This window comes from Balaenoptera musculus, chromosome 16 (assembly GCF_009873245.2).
Source record: "Balaenoptera musculus isolate JJ_BM4_2016_0621 chromosome 16, mBalMus1.pri.v3, whole genome shotgun sequence".
In the NCBI taxonomy this organism is placed as follows: Eukaryota; Metazoa; Chordata; class Mammalia; order Artiodactyla; family Balaenopteridae; genus Balaenoptera; species Balaenoptera musculus.
The window spans coordinates 4,555,680-4,578,985 of NC_045800.1; the positions used below are offsets into that span (position 1 = coordinate 4,555,680).

General features: G+C 46.3%; 1 protein-coding gene across 1 annotated transcript in view; it reads right to left on the reverse strand.

The window, feature by feature from the left end:
- Positions 1 to 23,306, reverse strand: part of PTPRE (protein tyrosine phosphatase receptor type E) — a 166,101-nt gene that overhangs the window by 75,723 nt on the left and 67,072 nt on the right. The window contains exon 2 of the mRNA XM_036828477.1: positions 22,368 to 22,390. The gene's annotated coding sequence lies outside the window, so the exon portion shown is untranslated. The remainder of the gene's footprint in view (positions 1 to 22,367; positions 22,391 to 23,306) is intronic.

The window sequence follows — 23,306 nt, forward strand, 5'->3', positions numbered from 1 at the left end:
TGGGGAGGACCAGGAACCTCATACTCTGCTGGTGGGAACGCAAAACAGTGCAGCTGCTGTGGAAAACAGTCTGGGGGATTCCTCCAACAATTAAACGCAGAGCTACTCTATCCCCAGTAATTCCACCCCTAGGTGTATATATATCCAAAAAACTTAAAACAGGAGTACGATAACTTGTACACCACTCTTCATAGCAACATGCTTCACAACAGTCAAAAGGCAAAAGACAACCCAAATGTCCATCAACTGATGAATGGACAAACTAAATGGAACTGTGGCATGTCCGTACAATGGGATATTAGGGCTCCCATGAAAAGGAAGGAAGCCCTGACACCTGCTACAGCCTGGGTGACCCTCAAAAACATAATGGTAAGTGAAGAGACCAGACAAAAAGCTCACATAATGTCTGATTTCATTTTTCTATGAAATACCGGAATACATCAAACAATAGAGACAGAAAGCAGATTCGTGATCCCAAGGGACTTGGGCGAGGAGGAAATGGGGATTGTCTGCTTAAGGGGTGCAGAGGGTTCCTTTTGGGGTGATGAAAATGTGTTGAACTAGGTAGGCACAATAGCTGCACAACATTGTGAATGTACTAACTGCCACTGAATTTTACTCTAAAATGGCTAGTTTTAGGTGATGGGGATTTTACCTCAATAAAGACAGAGCATCCCAGGACCACCCCATAGTGTACTTTGGGATAAAAGGCACCCTCCCCAGCCTGGCATCCAAGATCCTCATGAATGATAACAGTCACAAAAGTGAGAGTCGGCGAGACATTGGTTGAGTGCTGTGTACCCAGGGCTTTCCATTGTCCACTCACTTAATCTCCACGGCAACAATAAGAGATTGGGACCACTGTTGTCCCCACTTCACAGATGAGGAAACTGAGGCGCAGAAACACTGAGTAACTTGCCAGAGTCACACAGCTCAGTAGCTGACACAGCTTCCTCTGGGGTGGGGCCGGAAGGGGTGTCAGAAATGGTGCTACAGGCGGAATATCCCAGTGGGCACGCAAGGCTTCTATACAGGATTCCAGTCTCCAAACTTCATCCCTTTCTGCTTTAATCATTTCTCTTGATTAAATACTAGTCCTACATTCTGTGGGTCCCATTGTGCTAAATTACATGGTGAGCATGCATTGCAAATTACACTCATTATTAGAAGTCACACGGCAACATTTATACTAATTAAGTTGGGTCTCATTTCTTTTGCTCTAATTTTAAAACCCTGGCAGAACCCCAGCACCTTATGTCTGCGTGTGAACGGCCATAAACGGATGGGGTAAAATGCACTTTTAACTTCCAGCTATTTAAGATTATTTTAGACTTAAAAACTGCCTTCAGTATTATGCTGCTTTCTTTTTTCTTTTTTTACACTATTAGCAGGATGAAGGTAACAGAGTACAGTTCTGAAATGCAAACCGTATAGCATGCTTTTAAAATCGACGGTGCAAATATTTTCTTTAACGCGTTAGAAAACATTTTTGAAAGTCTGTTTTCCCTGAGCATGGCTGACTTTTTAAATGTGTTTCCCAAAGAAATACAAATGACTGCGACCCACTGCAATCAGGAGAATATGAAGGAAGAAACAATAACAATAATAGCGATGCTCTACAGAGCCTGCTCAGGGCCGGGCAGTTTGCTGAGCGCTTTACAAGAATCATCTCATCTCAGTCCCTCAGCCACTGAAGAGGAAGGTACTACCTTCCAGAGGTCAAGTCACTCCCGAAGTCTCAAAGCAAGGAAGCGACAGGGCAGGATTTCAACGCAGCCTCTGATTCAAAGGCTCCAACGCTATTCCACACTTCAAACTATGGAGCTACGCATGCGTGTTTGTAGGGAGACAAAACACATCACACATAAGACGTATCGCCCCCAAATATTGCAAAACCAACTGATGTTGCTTCGTTCACCAGCTCGCGTTCATTGATGTAGAAGCAACTGCGTGAACACCTGCTACGTGCCAGGCAGGATGCCAGGAGCAGGGAAGACGCAGATGAGCAAAAGCAGATTCAGCCCTGCCTTCCTGGGTTCTGAGGTGTCCGCTCTTCCTGCCAACCCGCCCACCGTGGCGTTTTCCCTCCTCGCACCCCCCTTCCAATCGCTGGGGCCCTGAAGCCGAGTGATCCCCACTCCTGCTTCCTCCTGAAGAGTACTCTCTCTCTGCCCTGGTCCCTCCGGAGCCCTCCTGTACGGGGGGCCACCTTTACACAAACTTCCTGCAAACAGGAAACTTCATCACCTGTTCCCGGGATGGGCTCCCTCCCCCAGCTTCCCCGCAGCACAGGTAAGCAAACAGGGGTGCGGTCCACTGCGGGGGGGACATTCACACTCTGTTACAGCTCAGCTCTCCGCTCAGCAGACACACGGCTCTGGATTAGGGAGGGGGCGAGGGCTGGAGTGTGCCTGCCCAGGGGTCACAGACTGTAACTGAAGTCCCGAGGCAGTGGCCAGCCCTCCGGACATCAGACAGCAGGGGCGCTCTTTCTGCAACATGAAGGAGGGCGTTTACTTAGGGGGGCCAGGGGGAGGGGAAACCAGGTGAGACCATAACCCCTTCAGCCCTTAGACCCCTTATTCCAGAGGAACATCAAGCTGCCGCGTGGCGGCCCTACTCACCAGGGGCTGACTCTCACACACTCCGTGTGTTCCTGGTTCTGAGAACTTTCCCATACGTTATCTCCCCAGAGCCCGTCAGCCCCCCTGGGAGGTCCCCAGGGGCAGGCAACGGAAGGCACCGTTTGCCTGTGTTGCGAAGGCAGCTCCTTAGGGGAGCGCGGCCCTGAGCCGGCCCAGGATCCGGGGGACAGAGCGGGAGCCACCCCCAGGCCACCTCACAGCCCCCAAAGCCATACTGCGAGTAGGAGGATTTAAATCACATCAAAAGGCAGTAAAATGGTACAAAATTCACCCTGCGCATGACTGGGATAAGGTACTGTGGGAACAACAGCTCAGGTTTTCCTTACCGTGAGCCTCTTTCCAGGACACCGAAATCCACGCCACTCAGTGTGAAAGAACAGGAATTTATGACTGGATGCTCTGAGCTTCCAACTCCCAGAGAAGTGGGCCCTTGCTCTTTTCTGTGTGCTGCCCCATACACAGCACACACACACACACACACACACACTTCTCTTTAGTGAAGCACAGCCAGATGGCACCTAAGTTGGCTGGAAGGTAAGGGACGCACTTTCACATAAGAGGCAAAGTGCTATGAAGTTTTTCACTCTGGACTTTCTAACATGAACTAGTCTGATGTGCTCTCACAGGGCAAACAAAAAAAAACAGCAAAATTTAAGGTGAGCTGTGGATCCCATTCATGATGTTTCTGGGGGCCCACATGCACAAGGGTGCCCTTCTAATGGGGGTCCCAGGGAGAAGGCTGGCCCTGGCATGGCAGTTTCCGGCCACCGGGCACAGGCACCTCCGGAGGCGTGGTCCCGAGTGAGCGAGCAGGTGGGGTCCTTACGATAACACCGGGATGAATGGCCATCCCTCCAGGAGTGTGCAAGAGCCTGGAAGGGCTCCCTCTACTTTGCCGGGAAAGACTGACGTCCCAGGATAAACTGATTAAATGAACCACCTCGTAGGAAGCAACCTAATATTTTTTTCTCAGCAGGAAGCCTGTTCTCACCATATGTAGCCAAAATAATTCAAAGGCGAGTTGTATCTGCGTTACCCACAGAGCAGCATTAGCAATTGAAAAGTAATTTGAGCATCTATCAAACATACAGTCACTGTGAGGACAGATGCCATTACAAAATGATACAGCCTTAACTGCAGCAGTGGGAGAAAAAAGAGAGAAAGAAAGAAGGCAGGAAGAAAAAGAAAGAGAGAGAGACAGAGAGAGAAAAAGAAGGAAGGAAGGAAGGAAGGGGGGAAGGAAGGAAGGAGGGACGGAAGGAAGGAGGGAAGGAAGGGGAGAGAAAGAAAGAAAGAGAGAGAAAGAAAGAAAGAAAGAAATTGAAAGAAAGGAAGGAAGGGAGAGAGAGAGAGGGAAAGAAAGAGGGAGGGAGGAAGAAAGGAAAGAAAGAAAACAGCTAGAAAAAAATCTCTTTCTCCCATTTTGTAATTGGTTAGTCGACTTTCAAGTCAAATTATTTCCTAAAATGTCTTTATAATTTCCACGTTAGCTGAAAGATGCATGTCCAAAATCTTAAGCACGTTCTCTTTGCTTAAAGAACATTTAGATATTATATTTTAAGTGAAAGAGAAAGTACTTATATGTTAAATAGCAATTTAACGCATAGGAAGACATAAAATCTGCGAAAATCGTTCATAAAAACTGCTCACCCACCACCTGCACGGATATTACATTTTACAAACTGGTAGCATAAGCTCACACACAAACTTGACCAAGAATAGAATCGCTGTGACATTCTTAAATTAACAGTGAGAGGCAACATTAGATATTACATTTTAAAAGCTGTTGGAAAATGCATTTTTCTCCCAGCCAAAACCAGCGACATAAAGAACATTCCAGATATCCCTTTTCCCGTCTGTGTTGTGCATCCCCGGATACTTACAGAGCATGGCTTTCTGAACAGCCCCTAGGTGATCAACTCATTCAAACCCATGTCCACAGCACTGGAGTCTCGCCGGTTGACAATCTGAACATTTCCAAGCAGGCTACTGATGCAAAGGGCAATACATAATTTACGTGGGTATTCCCTCTGTAATTCTCCTTCTGAGGCTAGTGGCTGCAGTACCCAGGCTATGTCATCAGAAACCAGAGCCCAGAATCCAGCAGGGGAAAAAGTGTCAGGAGAGGTGGCTCATCTCGAGTTGAAATCAACACTTGAAAATAAATTTATGATTTGCAGTGGTGGAGTGCCCTTTTTTCCTTTTTTTTTTTTTTTAAGTTTAAAATAAATCAGGAAGAAAGGTGGCAAAGAAGCAGTCTGGCTACTGGAAGGAAGGCAACCCGGCTGCTGGCTGCTGCAGTCGGCGGTCCCAGCTGGGTCATCAAAACCCTCCGGCGCACTGCGCTCGGAAAGGCAGAGGAAGGGAAAACACCCAGCGCCCAGGATGAGCGGGGTTCACAGCCCGCAGAGAGCAAGCACAGACATGGCAAGATCCATCACGAGTCCCGCATGCTTCAGATTTAGTTTCCAAATAAAAATTACCACTAATGTTATCCTTTCCCCCGAATTCTTTCAAGGCAAAACTAAATTGAAATACAACTGAAAGTGAAGAAAACGTGCAGGAAAACTCTATCGCACACGTATGATGCGAGCCTTTCCCCCAAATAGGCTTTAAAGGTAACAATCTTTTATTCTAGAGCTTTCCACTTAGCTTAGAGAAAATTCTATTTCAGGCATGATGCTGCTTTGAAGAGAGAACTTCTTATAGCAGAAAGATCTCTGTTTTCTCTCTAGAGCACTTCCTAAAATAAAAAGGGAAACGGACTCCCAAGCGTTACTCTCAAGTCTGTTATCCGAAAAACGGAAGCTGCCAAGGCTGCTTGTTCTCACCAAGTTCTCCTTCTCTTGCGTTAAAGTGGAAGATCTTTTTCTTTTACAGAGCTTCTTTATTTCACATTCTATGGGTCAAGCTGTATCCCTGGAAATGTGGCCCCTTCATAAAGAAAGTGCCTTTCCCATGGACGTGGTTATCAGTGCACGAGGTAAAAGGCTGTGCAGACAAGTCTGGCCAGTTGCACATCTTCAGGAAGGAACGCCGACATAAACGCACCAAAGCAGCACCCAATGTCTAGAGGATGGTTTGCTACGTCTCACTTCTGCTGCTGCTGTTGTTGTCAATACTATTGATATTACAATTCCTCCGACCAGCGCCAGGCACTTTCATTTCATCCTGAGAATTTGATGTGAAGTACTGTTTACAGAGTGCTTCCTATGTACCAAGGACTGTGCTAGATAGTCATATACTCTTTCACTGAATTCCCAGTTATTTCTGCCTCCAATAAAGCAAAAATCCAGACAGAAGTGGAAAGCCTATAAAAGAAGCACAGGTCGACAACAGTCCTACACACGTGTTCTGTGTGACAGGGCCAGCGACCAGGCTTCCAGCAGCTACTGGAATAGCAGCGTGCACAGAATGAATCGCCACCCTGCCTTCCTGGGTGCCTTAGATGATCACATTAGTTGCCTGTAAATCCATTCATTTTCTGAAAACGCCACTTCTCGTTCATTTTCTGTTGATAAGGAATTTCTGAAACAATCATCAGAAACCATCTCTACGGCAGACAGCCAATGCTACTCGCCTGCAACAGGATTTGAGATCTCTTTTATTCCCGAAGGGGGCCATTATTTCCACCGGTTGCCATGGTGATGCTGCAGTATCGCTGCCGGGGTTCCACTGCTTCCCGATGCAGTCACACCACACACTTAAATCAAACCATTTGTATCACCCTGCACGGGTTTTTTTCGGAAAACAAACACCTGGCTGCGTAAAACTTAGTTAATTGAACTCATCTTCATCTCACAGTGGTGATGAATGGGGACGGCCGAAAGTGTCTGTGTGTGCCAGCACCCACGTGGGCAGCAAGATCTCAAACAACAAGAGGAAACATCCAAAAATATCTTATTTTTTTCCCTTCGTTAATTTAAGGAGAGATTTCTTACTATTTCCAGTGACTTGAGAAATGCTTTTCAAAAAGCGAAAGTAAGGAGTTTGGGATGAACAGATCACACTACTGTATATAAAATAAACAATAAGGACCTACTGTATCACACAGGGAACTATGTTCAACATCTTGTAATAATCCATAATGGAAAAGAATCTGAAAAAGAATTATATATATAAAACTTAATCACTTTGCTGTACACCTGAAACTAACACAACATTGTAAATCAACTTTACTTCAATAAAAAATAAAAAATAAATTTTAAAAAATGGAAAAAAAAAGATGCAAAGCAGTTAGTTGCCTGAATCTACTTACACTGGTACTCAAAAAATATTTATTGAATGCAAAAAAAAAAAAAAAAGGCAAAAGTAATACCACTAGAAATGAGGAACTGTACATTTTTATTGTTGGGAGTTTATGTTAACTGAACCTCTGCCATATTCATTTTTAAAGCAACAGCTTAATGCTCCTATTTGTGCATCTCCTCTCTTGCTTTTACTTGTAACTAGTAGACACACATCCGCACAAAAATACATATCCATGAACTTATTTATTAATTCCTGAGGTCTCTAACCTGTGAAGTGTAGCTTACATAAATGAAATTACTGATTTGACTTTTCAGTCTTTAAGCCCTGATTTCCTGAGCATGAACCATTCAAGTGCGGAACTCACTTTGAACTCAAAGATGCTGGTTTTCTGAGGCTCCAGCCCTGACTCCAGATTGTGGGAGGGGTGTCCACCCCGTGACAGCCCCAGAGCAGAGGAGGGAAATGGGAGATCGCCAGGAAAATGGCAGGTGGGAGCCTTCCTTTGGAGCACACGGACTTCACCACATTTCCTTCTGAGCAAACACAAAATTTATCTGGACACTCAGGGTGAGCAGTCAGCTGTCCTTACCTCCTACTGCAAATGGTCTTGAGAGCCAGCTTGGACTCCTGACACCACAATGTTAATCGGAAGGGGAGAAATCAAATCACCTGGATTGGATTTCAGAGGTCACTTTTTGGAAAAGGCAGGTAGGTCATTTACCAAAGCCAAACTTCAAGGAAAATGCCAAATCTAAGTTTGGCCCAAATTCATTAAGTTAACCTGAGTTGAACTCATGTTACCTGTGCACTCTGGTCTTTTTTTCTTCCGACACTGTATTTGTTTGGTGTTTGTTTTCTTTCGCCTTTTTCCATTTCTTTTTTTGCCATGACACTAAGATTGGCCAGGCTCAAAGCTGAGAAGCTTGTTGTTTTAGGGACAGGAAGAGAACTCTCTCCACGTAGGAAGGAATGCCGTGGGGGCCTAAGAAACCGAGGCTGCAACGATGAATAGACACACTTCTTACAACTCCCACTTCATAAAGAAATGAGGGGGAGGGGGTGGGGGAGGGATGGCATGGGAGTTTGGGATTAACAGATGCAAACTATTACATATAAAATGGATAGGGGGCTTCCCTGGTGGCGCAGTGGTTGAGAATCTGCTTGCCAATGCAGGGGACACGGGTTCGAGCCCTGGTCTGGGAGGATCCCACATGCCGAAGAGCAACTAGGCCCGTGAGCCACAACTACTGAGCCTGCGCGACTGGAGCCTGTGCTCCACAACAAGAGAGGCCGCTATAGTGAGAGGCCCGCGCACCGTGATGAAGAGTGGCCCCGGCTCGCCGCAACTAGAGGAAGCCCTCGCACAGAAACCAAGACCCAACACAGCCAAAAATAAATAAAAATTAAAAAAAAATAAAAAATAAAAAAATAAAATGGATAGGGACTTCCCTGGTGGCGCAGTGGTTAAGAATCCTCCTGCCAATGCAGGGGACACGGGTTCGATCCCTGGTCCGGGAAGATCCCACATGCTGCGGAACAACTAAGCCCATGCGCCACAACTACGGAGCCTGCGCTCTAGAGCCCGCGTGCCACAACTACTGAGCCTGCGCTCTAGAGCCCGTGCTCCGCAACAAGAGAAACCACCGCAATGAGAAGCCCGCGCACCGCAGCAAACAGGAGCCCCTGCTCACCGCAACTAGAGAAAGCCCGCGCGCGGCAACGAAGACTCAACGCAGCCCAAAATAAATAAATAAATTAAATTAAATGGATAAACAGCAAGGTCCTACTGTATAGCACAGGGAACTATATTCAATATACTATGATAAACCATAATGGAAAAGAATATTTAAAAAGAATGTATATATATATGTATACACTACCAAATGTAAAATAGATAGCTAGTGGGAAGCAACTGCATAGCACAGGGAGATCAGCTCGGTGCTTTGTGTCCATCTAGAGGGGTGGGATAGGGAGGATGGGAGGGAGATGCAAGAGGGAGGACATATGGGGATATATGTATACGTATAGCTGATTCACTTTGTTATACAGCAGAAACTAACACACCATTGTATAGCAATTATACTCCAAGAAAGATGTTTAAAAAAAAAAGAATGTATATATATGTATAACTAAATCACTTTGTACAGCAGAAATTAACACATTGTAAATCAACTAAACTTCAATAAAAAAATTAATTAAAAAAATAGCAAAAACACAACACCAGGGCAAGTTGAGAGAGACTGTGGAAGAAAGGAACAAGCTTTATATTTTAAGACCCTGAGCGCTTTTTTTCTGCTTTGTGTGTCTTTTCATTGTGCACTGGAAAGAAAGAAAGAAAGGAAGGGAGGAAGGAAGGAAGGAAGGGAGGGAGAAGGAAGGGAGGGAGAAAAGAAGAAAGGAGGGAGGGAGGAAGGAAGAAAGGAAGAAAGGAAGAAAGGAAGAAAGGAGGGCTGTTAACATTCAGAGCGATTCTGGCAGCCAGGGTGCATCAGCCTGGGTTTGTGAGCTCTCAGCCTGAGTGTGTGTGATCTGAGCCATCTCTGCACCTCTCTGATTCCTCCTTCAGGGGAAAGAAGGGTCTTCCTGAGCTCAGCTTGGACACGAAATGAGGTGGAGGGCGGCCGCTGAGAGCTGGGAGGTGCGCTGAATGGAAGGGGATCCACTGACTTGGCTTCCCTATTGAGGCACCACAGTTATAAAACCTGGGGAAGCCTCCAGGGCTGATGTTCTGAAAAAAAAATCCTTAAGCTGGAGTTTCTATGGTTAGAATCCTGAGCAATTTGAATAGACTTTGTCTAAAGTTAGTATAATGCAGGAGAAATGGGGGCACCACTATCTCCCTCCACATGCTGCCCCCTGGTATGCAACATGCAGCCTGCCCCCATCCCCAGTCTTCTCCTACGGGTTTGTTTTCTACGGTGGAAGCAATGTTTTTAGCAGGGCAGGTTGGAGATTTTCCCCTCTCTCTACTATCCTATGCGTGAGAGTCTTCAGCCCAATAAACTGCCTTTGGTGAAACAGAAGTACAGTTACAATGTTGCAGAGCGAGGGAAGCTTCGGACATTGCATGCTTCTTAGAGGAGCTTCTTAGAGGAGCTCTCTCCCTTCCAAACAATTAGACATCATTCACTGCTCCACATCCACGCTGGGAATAACATGTGAGACTTTACATCATCTTGAAATGAAAAGTGAATGGTGCCGCTTGCTGGCAACAAGATGTCCATGACATGAATTTTCCCAGAGAAACCTGACACTCTAACACCCAAGGGTGGCAGCTAAGACAGAAGCAGGTGGAGTAGATTGCTTGCTGAACCCTCAGAGAAAGCTCCCTGTTTCATGCTAACACACATTTTAGAAATAGAGGTCAAAACCATTTCGTTCAAGGTGGTCTGGGATTTTTTTTTTTCCCAGTGTGTGTGCACGTGTAGCCTGAGTGTAAACACGGACAGAATGCCAAATGAGACAAGTTAAGAATGATTAGGCTCCTGACCTGACAATTTTCCTCTCATGCTCAGCAAATTCACCACAACTCCAAGCAGTGCTTGCTTCAGTCTTCCTGTGATGCCATCCAGAAGCATTAATCAAATATTGCAGCATCATTGGGAAACAGGGGTTTTGCATAGGTGTTTATAACAATCTATTGCATGGAGCTATTTATGAAACTACAGAAGCCTTGGGTACCGTCCAGTTCCAAACCCTGCCTGCAGGCTCTGGGCCATCAGCTGAGTACCAGTAATTCTGTGGTGCTATTCTGGATCCACAGACCCCGAGAATTTAAGGGCCTCTGGGACCTAAGTCCTTTACAGGGAGGCCCTACAAAGCACAGGACTCATTGGCTGTCAGGCAGCCCCTGGTGATTGAACTTGGCCTCCTGGCTGCGACACCCACATTCTGGCAAGCCCCCGGGCTGGACCCTCTCTTCCTGGAGGGGGGCCACCGTGAGCTAACCTCCTCTGCTTCAGAAGGGAGAAAAAGAGCTCCATCCAGTTCCAATGTATTTCAAGATTCAAGGGATATGCCCACCAAGCAAAGCCACCTACCAGCCTTGAAATCCCGTGTCTTGAAAAGGGATATGTTTAAATCAATCAATTGAAGGTGCAGTCTAAGATGAGAACCTGTTATCAACCATAGGTTTTACACACCAGGAAGAATCGCTCTGCCCTCAGCACCAATCCCGTGGTGCCACCTTCCATCAGAGCAGAGAACTCTCCGCACCCCTTCCCCAGGAGCCAGGATGACCCCAGTATTCAACCCCCAGCCACACAGATCTGAAGTCTTCCTTCTCAGAGAGGAGAAGCCCAAGCATGGCTCCTGGCTTAAGGGGCTCTGAGTTCTGAGGATAAGGAGATTTTGAGAGGCACAAGTCTACTCAGGAGATATACCAACCCACTCGGCTATAGGCAGGTTCCTTGTTTTTGTTTTCCTGATTTTGCTCCATCCATTTCCCTGGAGAGATGGTATGCTCTGCCTTTTACTCAACGTGTCTGAAGCCCAGGCAGCGAGGAGGAGGCCCCTGCAGCCAGGAGCTTCTGGGACGTGACAGAGCCGAGTCGGAGGTCCAGGCTGCAGGGCTTGTGAGGGCTGTGGGTCGTGGAGGGGATGGTGCTCTCACTCTCTAAAAATACAGCAAAGTGGTGAGACTCGGCTTCTGAATGTAACTCCTTCTATGACAGTGGGCTGCATAAATGCTAAAAGCTTACCTGCTTGAAATTCAGGGGGTTCTGACCAAACCCCCTGAAGGATAACACAAAACACACTGTTAATTCTGAGATCCTATCCTACACCACACCACAGGGTCAGTTCAGGCTAGCATGATTTACTTCGCACATTCAGGTCTTTTCCACCTAATCTCCTTGTATTTTCTGCAGTTACCCATGTCACCTATTCCCCTAGGACTGGGAGGGTAAGGCTGTGACCGGCAGCTTGGTGTAGGCAGGTGGTAATTAGGGGTCCCGGGCACTGAGAGCTCTCCGAATCCAGGTGCCTAGCCCTGCCCGCCTCTCTCCCTGGGTCCTGGGGCTGCTCTGCGAGCTGGGTCCAGCTGTCACTCCCCACTGTTCAGCCCTGTGCTGTGCCAGCTCCTTTACACGGTGATGTGCTGGACTTGAACCTCGGTCACTCTTCTTGGTGTATAAAACCTTTGGTGGATAACAGGTCCTCATGTTAGACTACACCTTTAACTGATTGACCTAAAACATATCCCTTTCAAGACAAGGAATTTCAAGGCGTGTAGGTGGCTTTGATTGGAAAGCATACCCCTTAGTTCTTAGGAATCTGCCTAAGATGAGTGGAGGGGTTGGTAAGAGAACTGCCATTAAAAACCCAAATGGAGCTGAAACGATGTAGTTCTGGCCTGGTTTGGGGACCAGCGTGCACCTGGAACACTGCTCTCCCCCGAGTTCAGGCAAAAAGTGGGCCAGAAGTGCCAGCGTGCCCATTTGACATCTGCCATGCAGGCGCAAGGTAAAACAAAACCAACTCAGCCTCACCTGTGAAAGAAATCATTGAAGCCAGTCTGGTGTTGGACAGAGGAAATCCTGGGGGATTGACCGGAACTCTTGGGGGTGTTAGTTGCCTTCATTTATTTATTTATATCCCTCTTGCTCCAAAAGGGAGCTAAAGCAGTGTAAGGAGTACTAAAGCATATTCATTCATTCACGTGCCAGCACTTGCGTGCAGGGACAGAGGGACAAGATCCCTGTTCACACAGGGCCTACATTCTAGAAGGCGAGAGAGTGGATGAATATGGCCGCTCCAAAGAGTGGTGAGTGTTTCCACAACAATATAAAGAAATCGAAACGGGGTGGCAGAAAGTCACCCGGGATTGGGGGTCGGATACCGAGGGCTGGCAGCACTGGCAGGGGTGGGGGAGACCTTTCCAGAAACTAATGATGGAAGCAGGGAGAAGTAAAGATCTAGCTGGAAACAGATCATGTCGGGGGGGGCGGGGGGGGCGGGGGGTGAAATCCCTTATCGAAAAATGCCCCGGGGGAACATTCCAGTATTCTGACCACCATTTCTCACACCAGAGCCGGCTTCGGGGTCTGAGACCAAAGACTCAGAAGGGGCTCAGGGCCTGGGGCTTAATGCTGCAGCCACTTTCTTGAATTTGGAAGAATTTTATCTCTGAATTTGTGTTTGGCAAGTGAAGTCTGATGGAACAATTTTGCATCCCGCCAGGGGCTTGGGGCCTTGACTCACACCTTCTGCCTCCTTCCCAGGACGGGTTCCTACAGGTCCATTTTTGGCCCCTGATACGCAAATGCCACCTGCCAAGTTCCAGGGCAGGTGCCAGGCATCTCTGAGGGTCTATACTGCCTGAGAGAATCCCCGTACCCCCAGGGCGCATGACATTAAATGGAAGGTATAAAACACTCTGGCAGGTCCAGAGAGAGACCACAGAAGAAAGGAAAAAGCTTTTTTCCTGCTTTTTGACCAAGCAATCTGGCATCTTCTGTAGGTGGCCCTGGTCTTGCTAAGTGCCGCCCCAGGCACTGCGGAGAAGGCAAAATGCAGTTTTCTTTCTGCTAACTGCCTCACTCCCCAGTCTTCCTCAGTCCATTCATTCATTTACTCATTCATCCACTGTACGCGGAGGTCTGCTAGGTGCCAGGCCACCCCTGGGGATTTGAATTAGGACATGTGCTGTCCTCCAGGAGCTGACACGCCCCTACATGTCACAGTCAGCCATGGGGGCCAAATCGATTGTTCTCTGTCCCTCTGCAAGGATCCAATCAAGCATTAGTTTCACATTAAGTGTCACACATTACATAAATCATGGGAAAAAGCAGAAAACAGGAGTTTTTATTTTAAAATATGCATTTTCTAAAGCTGAACAGGCAGCCCTATGTCATCAGACCATTCTCTGAATTTGACTTTTCATTCCTCAAGATTACTATTTAATTCTCTTTTAACCATACCCTTGAAGGAAACCCTTTCCTGTGGATTTTTGGAGAGCACCGCCAGGATTGCTCAGACACCACCGATATGGTTCTCTGACTTTCCCACAATCTGGTGTAGAAATTTCAAGGAACCGTTTCCTCGATCATCTGTTCACCCTCAGTCAAGCCCACTGGGTTCTGTGATTAGGGGCAATTTCAACTTCTTTTTCAGATTCCCCAGGGACACTGTGATATATACAACAGACACATTTTTATAAGGAGTGTTATAGCCCAGCTGAAATAAAAGTTAAATTTTTTAATCTCTAAAATGAATTTCAGAAAGGGCTCACCATGGTCCGGTGAAAATGAAGACTCCCATTTGTACCATTATTACAAATGCCCAGATACGGTTCTTGATTTTCTGACCAGGTACTTGGGTTTCCGACACAATATTTGGATTTCTGACATGGTGTGTGGATTTTTGGCACAGTATCTGGATGTCTGGAGTGGTACTTGGATGTCTGGTGCAGTATCTGGATGTCTGGAGTGGTACCTGAAGGTCTGACAGTGGTGCATCTACATACGGATGGAGCACCGGAGGTTCCTGCTCCAGGCCTGCAGTTTGGCTCTCAGGGAAGCTGGTTTTCCTGAGCTTTACCAGGCCCGGGAGCAGCCACCCTGATGAAGGGGTGTCTCTTTTGCAGGGAAACAGCTCGGGGAAGCCCTGAGCCTGAACCTAGGATGTTGGTTAAAGGCAGATCGTCCCTAAAGAAAAGCAACCCCCCAGCCATGGTCTCTTGCACATTCCAGTGTCCTCACCCAGAACACAGATGACTTTTTGTGCTATTAATGTTGTACTGGAACTTTGCTATTTCCTGGGGTCCCATCTTGGATGGAAAGAATGCCGGAGCCTTCCAGAGGTGGGCGATTAAGGAGGCAGTGCTCTTAGGAGGTGGGCGACTTGATTAAAGCCACCCAGCCAGTTGGGAGAGACGGTGAGCCTCCTGACCCCTAGGCCGGCCCCTCCTCTGCTCCTTTCCTGGTCGTGTTGTTTGGTTGGACTGACTCCACGGAGCTGCCCACCTGCCCTCCCACCGCATCCCCATCTTCCTTTGTTATTCTTCTCTGATTTGTACCATCTCCTGCTGCCTCCGGACCTTTCTGGTCCCTGCATTTGCCATCCTGGTGCTCACCCATCTATCTTCTCAGGCAGCACTGTGGAGATCCGAAGCTGGAAGCCCTGGGTGCAGGGCAGGCGCCTGGACTGCTTATCTGGAGGATCCCTGGTCTGTGCTCGGGCCAGGAGGGAGCGCCTCATGGTAAAGACGGATGATCTTCACTCCTCATGCATCTCAAGGAGCAGGGCTGAGATGCCGCTGAGTGGAAGCAGTTTGGCAAGGACTGAGCCTGAGACGGGAGCAGAACAGCTCTGTTGTCCAGAGCTACTGCCACTTAAGGTGATGGACACAGAGGCGTTCCTAGAACCCAGCGGGCAGACAGAGGCCATTCGGGGGAAAAAGCGTGGACCTGCATGGAAACTGATTCTGTTACTAGGCTTTCTGTTAGGGAATCCTACTGTGTGGCGTTCCAAGTGGAATGGATTTGTTGCAACATGAAAAAAAAAATGTTTAAAAAAATCACACAACTTGCAAAAACATTTTTAGAGAGAGAGATGTTTTTGGCTGTTTGATAAGACACGGTCCCCTCTGGTGGAGAACATCCCAGTCACAGGGTGACACCATCACTGCCATTTCGTAAGAGCCCGGGGAAGCGAAGCGCCTTGTCTTAGTGATACTACTGTGTCCCTTAGTCTCAAACCCTCTGTGTACCACATTACTCAGATTCTATCAAAAATAATTTTTAAAAGGAAACATGACTTAATCCTCAGCTGCACAGGAGGAAAACGTACAGCCATGAGCCATCACTCATGAAAAATTAAATAAATCCACCCACAGCGGGAAACAGCACAACAGAATGTCGGTGTTGGCTTCACATTGGAAGGAAGCCAAAAATAGATCCTGGAAACAGTGACGTCTCCGAATCTGATCACGCTCACGCTGTGTGCTCTCGGGATCTCCAACTTCACCTCAGCAACACACACTTTGCAGCCGGGATTTGTTCCGGAGGACTCTCACAAGAGGGGAGCAGAGTGGTACTGGGGTTTCCATGGTACCTGATGAGATTAAGCAACTCGCCTTCCCCGTCCATCAGTTCTTCAGGTAAAATACACCATAGCAGGCTCCCAGAACCCTTTGCCAGGATGGATTGCAAAACAGTGGAGAAAGGACCTTTGTTTTGTTAACTAATGTTTCTGCTTAAGTTTTAAAATCAAAACCCACGGATTCCCAGCTTTTGCATATATGTAAGCAACATCATAGAAAGAAGAAGATTGCTTTTCCAATATTGTTTTCCAGGAATAAAACCCTCTTTTACAGGTTCCTGCTTCTTTTGGAGGGCAGCAGGAGAGCAAATTCAAATAAGAGAGAGAAGGGACGAGAAAGCACCAAGACAGCTGCTTCTTTTTCAAAGCAAAGATTATAAAACCTTTACATCACAATGTACACAAATTTCATCCCAGAAGGGAAGGCAATGAAGGTGACAGCCCCCAAACACGGAGGTTACGCAGCAGTGGTTACTTGAGGGGCATTTCTGCTGTTAACTCAAAATCCAGAGAAGCATTGCCCTCGATCACAGAACTTTATGTCATGAAGGGACCTTTTAAAAATCCTTACAGGGCTCTTTATGTTTTAAACAAAGAAGGTGTGACTTAGGGCATGAAGGGACACGTCCAAGTCATTCAGCTTTCTAGAACTAAACTTGATTTCTGACCAATCCTTTTCTAGGCTACTGTGCAGAACACACAATCAGAACTGCTAAAGAAAGGACTCAGATATCGGCCCTGCAGGAAATATTTCCTGAAATCAGAACTAGGATCTACTGCTGCATTTTTCAAGACCTGGCACAGTCATAAGCCTGCAGGAGACACCTGATAAACGCTGGGCGAGTGAATGGACAGACTACTGGCCACGCCGAAAGGAAGCCTGGCAAGAGTGTGGGAAGAGATTAGAAAACTGGATTCGGTCAGCAGATAACATGAGGAAATAGTTTGGAACCCTGGCCAAGATCAACTTAGGCGATCATAAAACTGTTCCCAAATATAATTATTTACCAGAAAACTGTTTGCAGAATCCACAGGATATGTTCTTAGTTAGTAATGAGCTCTACTACTTTCATAACAGAAAAATCACATTTTCCATAATGGAAAATGCATTGTTGTGTTTTTTTTTTTTTTGGCAGGTCTGCACCCTACCTTTGGAGGTGGTCATGAGAGCTGACTGGTTTTTAGGTTTGAGAGGAACCTGGGCTCAGTGTGCAGGGAACACGGGGACCTGTGAGCCCCTTCCCACTGTGCTCTCACCCCTCCATGCCTGCCCAAGTCTCCGTCCCCCCATCTTTATGGCGGAGGTGAGAACGCACACCTAGACTGCGCCCAGGAGTCAATGAGGCCCAAAGAAGACAATGAACTGCACGTGAGGTATCGGCAATGCCATTTAGGTTTTCAGCATAAGGCATTTACAATGTTATCTGGCAAAACAGGAAATAGATCAAGTCCTGCTTTTGCAAATAATAATTTCCACCAACATGACGTTTTTAAAAAAAATTAACTTCTCAGCAGCAACACGGTAACTTTAAAAATATTTACATATATGTAACACCTGAACACAAAATCTGTACCATTTCTGAGAGCAGATCAATCTTGGGAGAGTTGTTTGAAATCAGTTGAATACCGTCAACATATTTTTTAAAAGTTGTTAGAATTCCATCAGCCCCCATCATGAAATAACACAAATCCAAGTTCTGGTTTTAGCTTATGTTCATTTCGATTCAAAACAAGGAGAGAAGCTACTCAGAGAATCCATTATGTGACACATTTTTGTTCAGCAATTCCACAGGGACCTTTCCTTTCCCAACATTTTAAATAGTTTATAGCAAACTCTGCATCGCAATAAGCAGTCTTTAAAAAGTCACCCCCAACTGGCAATTTTGGAACAGAATGCACCGAGTCTCCTGCTGGCTGAATGTCCCGATTCACACAGGGACGTCCCCCGTGGATGGGACTGCAGCTGGGGGCGAGGTCCCTGACCCTTCTCTGTGGTAGCAGGACTCCTTCCTGACTCTGTGGCCCAATGGGTCTGAGAACGTTCTCTGTAAGTCACACACCCAACCGTTTTATAAACATCTTGTCTTCTTTCCCCAGTGTGAACGCTGCCTTTAGCCAGGCAGTCGGCACAGATCTGCAGCTGACGATGCCATCTGTCCCTACAACGTCAGCGACACAGACGGGACAACCTTGCCCCCAGACTGCGGGCCCCGCCCTCGTGAACCCAGACACCAGCTCCTGGAAAACCAGCTCGCTGCCCGGCCGCCTAGGTACCTCCCACTTTCTCAGTGCGTCACTTTTAACTAAAATGCCACTTCACAAATCTAGTTGCTAAGGAAAATTAAGAGGGCGGTTTTGATTATAAAAATAGAAAATGTCCAACTTAAAATGGGTGGGATTTTGACGTGTCATCCAGGCAAGCCAGGGCCCCAACAATAGTTGGGGATTGTTTTCCTAAAAAGTGAGCCTTAGTTGGCTTCCTGGCAGCCCCAAAGCAGACCGTTCCTCTGTACCATCCCCACGCACCACTTGGCCAAGCCGTGGTGTATTAAACAGTTTCCTGAAGCATGAGTACCAGATTTCCTGCCCAGGGCTGCACAAAGTTAACCAAAGTGCTTGCCAATGTTGCATTTAACGGATGCGTCCTGATAATATTCTTTAACCCAATTTTTAAATACCTTAGGAATTACATTACGTAAAAATAAACCATGACATAAATCCCAAGGGACAAGAAAGGCTCCCCTTTCAGTCTCCCTTTACCTCTTGTCCTACGGGGACGACCCTGGGGAGCCATCCTGGCCTGAGAGAATCCATGTTCTCCTGTCAGCAGGAACAGGATTTCTAGAAGAAGAATTCCAGCTCTGAACTGGGTCTGCTGGGAGCTCAGAGATGAGACACGCGTTTATATGGGAAAGCTATGTTCCTATTTCCTCTAAATGGAAACTCTGACAGCTCGATATCCATGCCTTTGCTATATGACAAACGATTACTTATTGGACGCTTTTAGGAGGTACTTCTTGGAAGAATGTTGAAACTTTCCTGGGGGGAAAATGGAAATGGAAATAAATGAGGGATTGAGCTGTTTGTCACCATCAGATCCAAAGGCATTCTTCCAACTGGCTGTCAGTTTCTACTCTCAGTTTGCGGGAGAATAACTGCTTCGTTGTTGGGAGAAACACATTTTTGCTTGGATAGGAAACCCGCGCAGTCCATGCATGCTAATACAACCCCGAGAACGTGGCAAGGAAGGAAACGGGGAATCGAATCTCTTAGAAAGTTTTCAAATCTCCTGTGCTGTGCCCATCATGCTTCTCTGTTCTTCCTACAGATTCAGAAACCAGGACAGGACACAGAACACGTGTTCTGCCAACAGAAATGCAACCCCAGCTGAGACAGGCAGAAAGGATGCTTGGAGTATTCACCCCCACCCTGGGAGAACAAGGCCCCTGCAATTGATTTAAAACTTCAGATTCTTTATTTTTTTCCTTTCTACCATGGGGACTGTTCAGAGCAACACCAAGGAAGAAAAATGACTTAGAAGAGGAAAATCACATGTATTGAAACTGATAGAGTTGGAATCATAGATCGTTACAGAGGACAAGGCTAGTGAATAAATATTCTAAGTTACTTTTAAAATTAAAGTCACTGTTATTTAACATTAGCACTTTAATTTGGTTTTCTTTTACTCCTTGGGTATTGCCATGAACCAAAGTGAAATCGTCAAACTGCAGTATCATTTAATTTTACTTACTGGTGGATACGCTTTGGTATAACAACGTAAGACCTCAAAGAGCCTGGAGAAAATATTTAAACCTTAATGATGTGTCTTCCGTATATTCTTAATTCTGAAATTCCACTGCATTTTTTGAACACTATATAACCGAGACCCACAGAGTTGCAGGCATTCCCCAGTTGAGGGAACTTTGGTCGTATCTGATGATCGATATAAGCTATAGTATTACTTCCTAAATCTATTTTTAGATACTGAAAAATAGAAGAAGAAAAATACGAGAATGGGAGGTTGTACTAAAAAGACTCCTCTTTCTCCAGTTTAAAATTGACTTTTTTTAAAAGTCAAATATTAACACAGAGTGTCTTTTGTTAAATGAAAAATCAGGGATTATTTCTAGACAAGGAAATGCCTTTAAATATCCATTATAATACAGCAAATACATCACTACCCAGTAAAATGCCTTCTTTAAACACTGGAAACAATTTTCATCATTTTCTGAGGACGCAGACAATAACCGTTTTACTAAATGCTTAGACTTTGGGTTATTTCACTTAAATGTCACAAGAATCCTAGGAAAAGCTGACACCTGAGACGCTGGCATGTGCACTCCTCTGGAGCCACTGCACCGAGTGTGGACGGTGGCCTGGGGTGGTCCCCAACCTCAGGGCATTTACTCTCTCCCGATCTGCCCAAGGTGAACTATTTATTTAGTTCTAACTGACTCAAAAGCAAGTTTCCAACCTCACCAATTAAAAATAAATTCCTTTCTATTAGCTGAAACCCTGACCCTCTGGAAGGAGTCTGAAATGTTTGGCGATGAACTTGCCATAGGCTAAAAGACCTACAATTCCAAACAAAGGCAGCGCCTAAGGTAGCCGCCGTTGGGGAGTTCATGCTTCCAACACACTTTCCTCACATGGAAGAGAAAGACTCTGGAAATCAGAAACGCTCTTAGTCTAAGGACTCACAGCTCCCTAAGCACAACTTTACTTTCCTATTGAAAAGGAGGCAAAGGATGGGACCAGGTGGAAGAGATGCTGCCTGAAGCTGGTGGCTGCCAGGCACCTATGGTGGAACCAGAGGTCGGAAGTCACCTCCGGGACACAGGCTCAGCTGCCTTTGGACGGGGCATGAACTTCTGAACGTGGGGCTGGTTTGAGACACTGGAGGCTAGGGGCCCCTGGAAGCACAGGTCATGGGCTCACTCAGCTGAAGTGAGGCTGAGCCAGGCATGGCCAGGCAGCAGGTCAACCCTCCAAGAGGCCAGGAAATCCTAGAGCAGGTGGATGGCACCTGGGTGTGGAGGGGCCAGGGCTAAGTCGAGAGCTGAGGGAAGCAAAGGTCAGACACTTCTACTGCATCATAACCTGCGCCTTGTATTTCAGAAGGAAACGAGTCTGCGGGGCCTGCCCTCCAATGTTTAATTTCAGTGTGGGCAGGATCCACTGCTTTTGATGGCAGCAGGTTTAATATCCATTCCAACCCACACGAGCGAGCGATACCTCTCGCTTGGGATTCTGAGGCAAGAAGGCATTGCAGACTTCCTCTAATTAAGTCTCCATCCCATTAATATTATTCCAGTAATGACCCTTCTCTTTGATCCCACCGTGACCATTTGCCCAAGTAAAGTGTGCCATTCAGAATCATCAACATTCAATAATTATAGGATAAAGAACATGGACAACAAAATTAGTTGAGTAGGCAGGAAATGGAAGTTTTCCTCTTTTCTGTCTTGATACATCTTTGACTATATTTAGCATTTTTTGAGATAAGGAGAGACAGTCTGTACAACCAAAATGCCCTTGATCACACCAGGAATAACCACAAGCACTGATGCCCAAATGAAAGGCACACCCCCGAAAAGAGGGGCCAGCGGGGCCAAAGAATCCACCCATCAGCCTTAGACTAATTCTGAACAGAATCAAGGTATTTCAAATAAGGTGATGCATTTGAGAAATGCAACGTCCCAGCGGCCCACATCCTGGTTCATTCACGAGAGGGGCGCACATACCAGGGCAGATCATGTGTTACCTGCCCACAGGCTGCAGCCACTTCAAAAGCTCTTAGGTGGTCTTCGCTCAATTTCCTTAGGAAACTTGACAGCATTAAGTTGATTAAGCGAACACAAAAAAGGCGATGGTGTTTCTTTTACTAAGTACTAGGACCTGGAGGCCATGGAATATTGCCTCAAAAGGTAAAAAATTATGGAATGCCAACACTGTTTGTTTTTTTTTTTCACTAAAAGTGCAATCTGGAAAAACTCCTTTTCAGCAGTTTTCCCCACAGCAGATCAATTTAAGAAGCAATTACCATCAATGCAATTATGTGCCACTGTGTTCCCAACAGTCCCCGAATGCGTGCCACTGCGATAAGGCGACGCCCTTTCAAAAGTAAGGACAAGTCAGTGAGGGGAAGGCGTGTGGAAATTGTGTTCTCAACAATACATTTCAGGATTCTGAGCAGCTGAGCCAGATTCTAAACGCCAAAAAAAAAAAAAAAAAAAAAATGATGTAACCGAAAGTGTGATATGAGCCTGTTTAAGCCAGTTAAGGCATAAAATTCAAATATAACACGCTGACCATATGGCCTTCTTTCTCTAGAAGATAATACTTCTCAAACATTGAAAGCCCAAACATTTTTTTTTTTTGCTAGTTAACTACACATCAGAGAAAATTTTTTTAAAGTTTTGTACTTACCAAGGGAAAACGAAGGCTATAGTCTGAAAAAGAAAGAGAAAAAAAGAGAGGGTCAGTTTTCTGGTTTAAAAAAAAAAAAAGTGCTCGTTCTAGCCACTGCTTTTTCTACAGCACTAGTTGAATGTGCCCGTTTTTGCCTCATGATTTGGGGTCTTCTTGAGGCCTTTTAACCTCTGTAATAATAACTTCTTTTTGCTGCAATCATCAGCTTTCAAAAGTGTCCCGCCCCGAACGCTCCTGTACAGTCTCTGGTTGATGGCGGAGCACGGCGGCTGCCCTGGATCTGAAGCGTCAGCCTCTGGCCCCTAAGGTGCTGCATCTGTTAGCGGCTCCTTCTGTGACCTACAGTGTCCCCTCCCACCCCCAGCCATCCCTTCAGCCCAGCTCCCCACAGACACAGCCTCTTAAAACCCACACAGGACACCCCCCTTCACCCCAGTTTTCCAGCTCAGTCAGTATCCAGCTTGCTCGTTCCCCATTCATTTAGCTTTCATGCTCTTTTGGTTTTCAACAGCTTTACTGAGATATAATTTACATCCCATAAAGTCCACCTGCTTAAAGTATACGATTCAGTGGTATTTAGCACCGTCACAGAGTTTTGCCACCATTCTCACCACCTAATTGTAGCACATTTTCATCATCCCAAAGGAAACCCCCTGCCCATTAGCTCATGACTCCCCCAGACCACCCTCTCCCCACCCATTGGCCCCTGCAACCACTAATCTATTTTCCGATATGGATTTGCTGATTCTGGAAATTTCATATAAATGGGATTGTATAGCATGTGGCCTTTAGTGACTAGCTGCTTTCACTTAGTATGTTTTTGAGGTTCACCCACGTTGTGGCCTGTTACCAGGACTGACTCCTTTCTATGGATGGATACTGTCCCATTATATGGATGGACCACCTTTTGTTTATCCATTCTGCTCAGGTGACAGA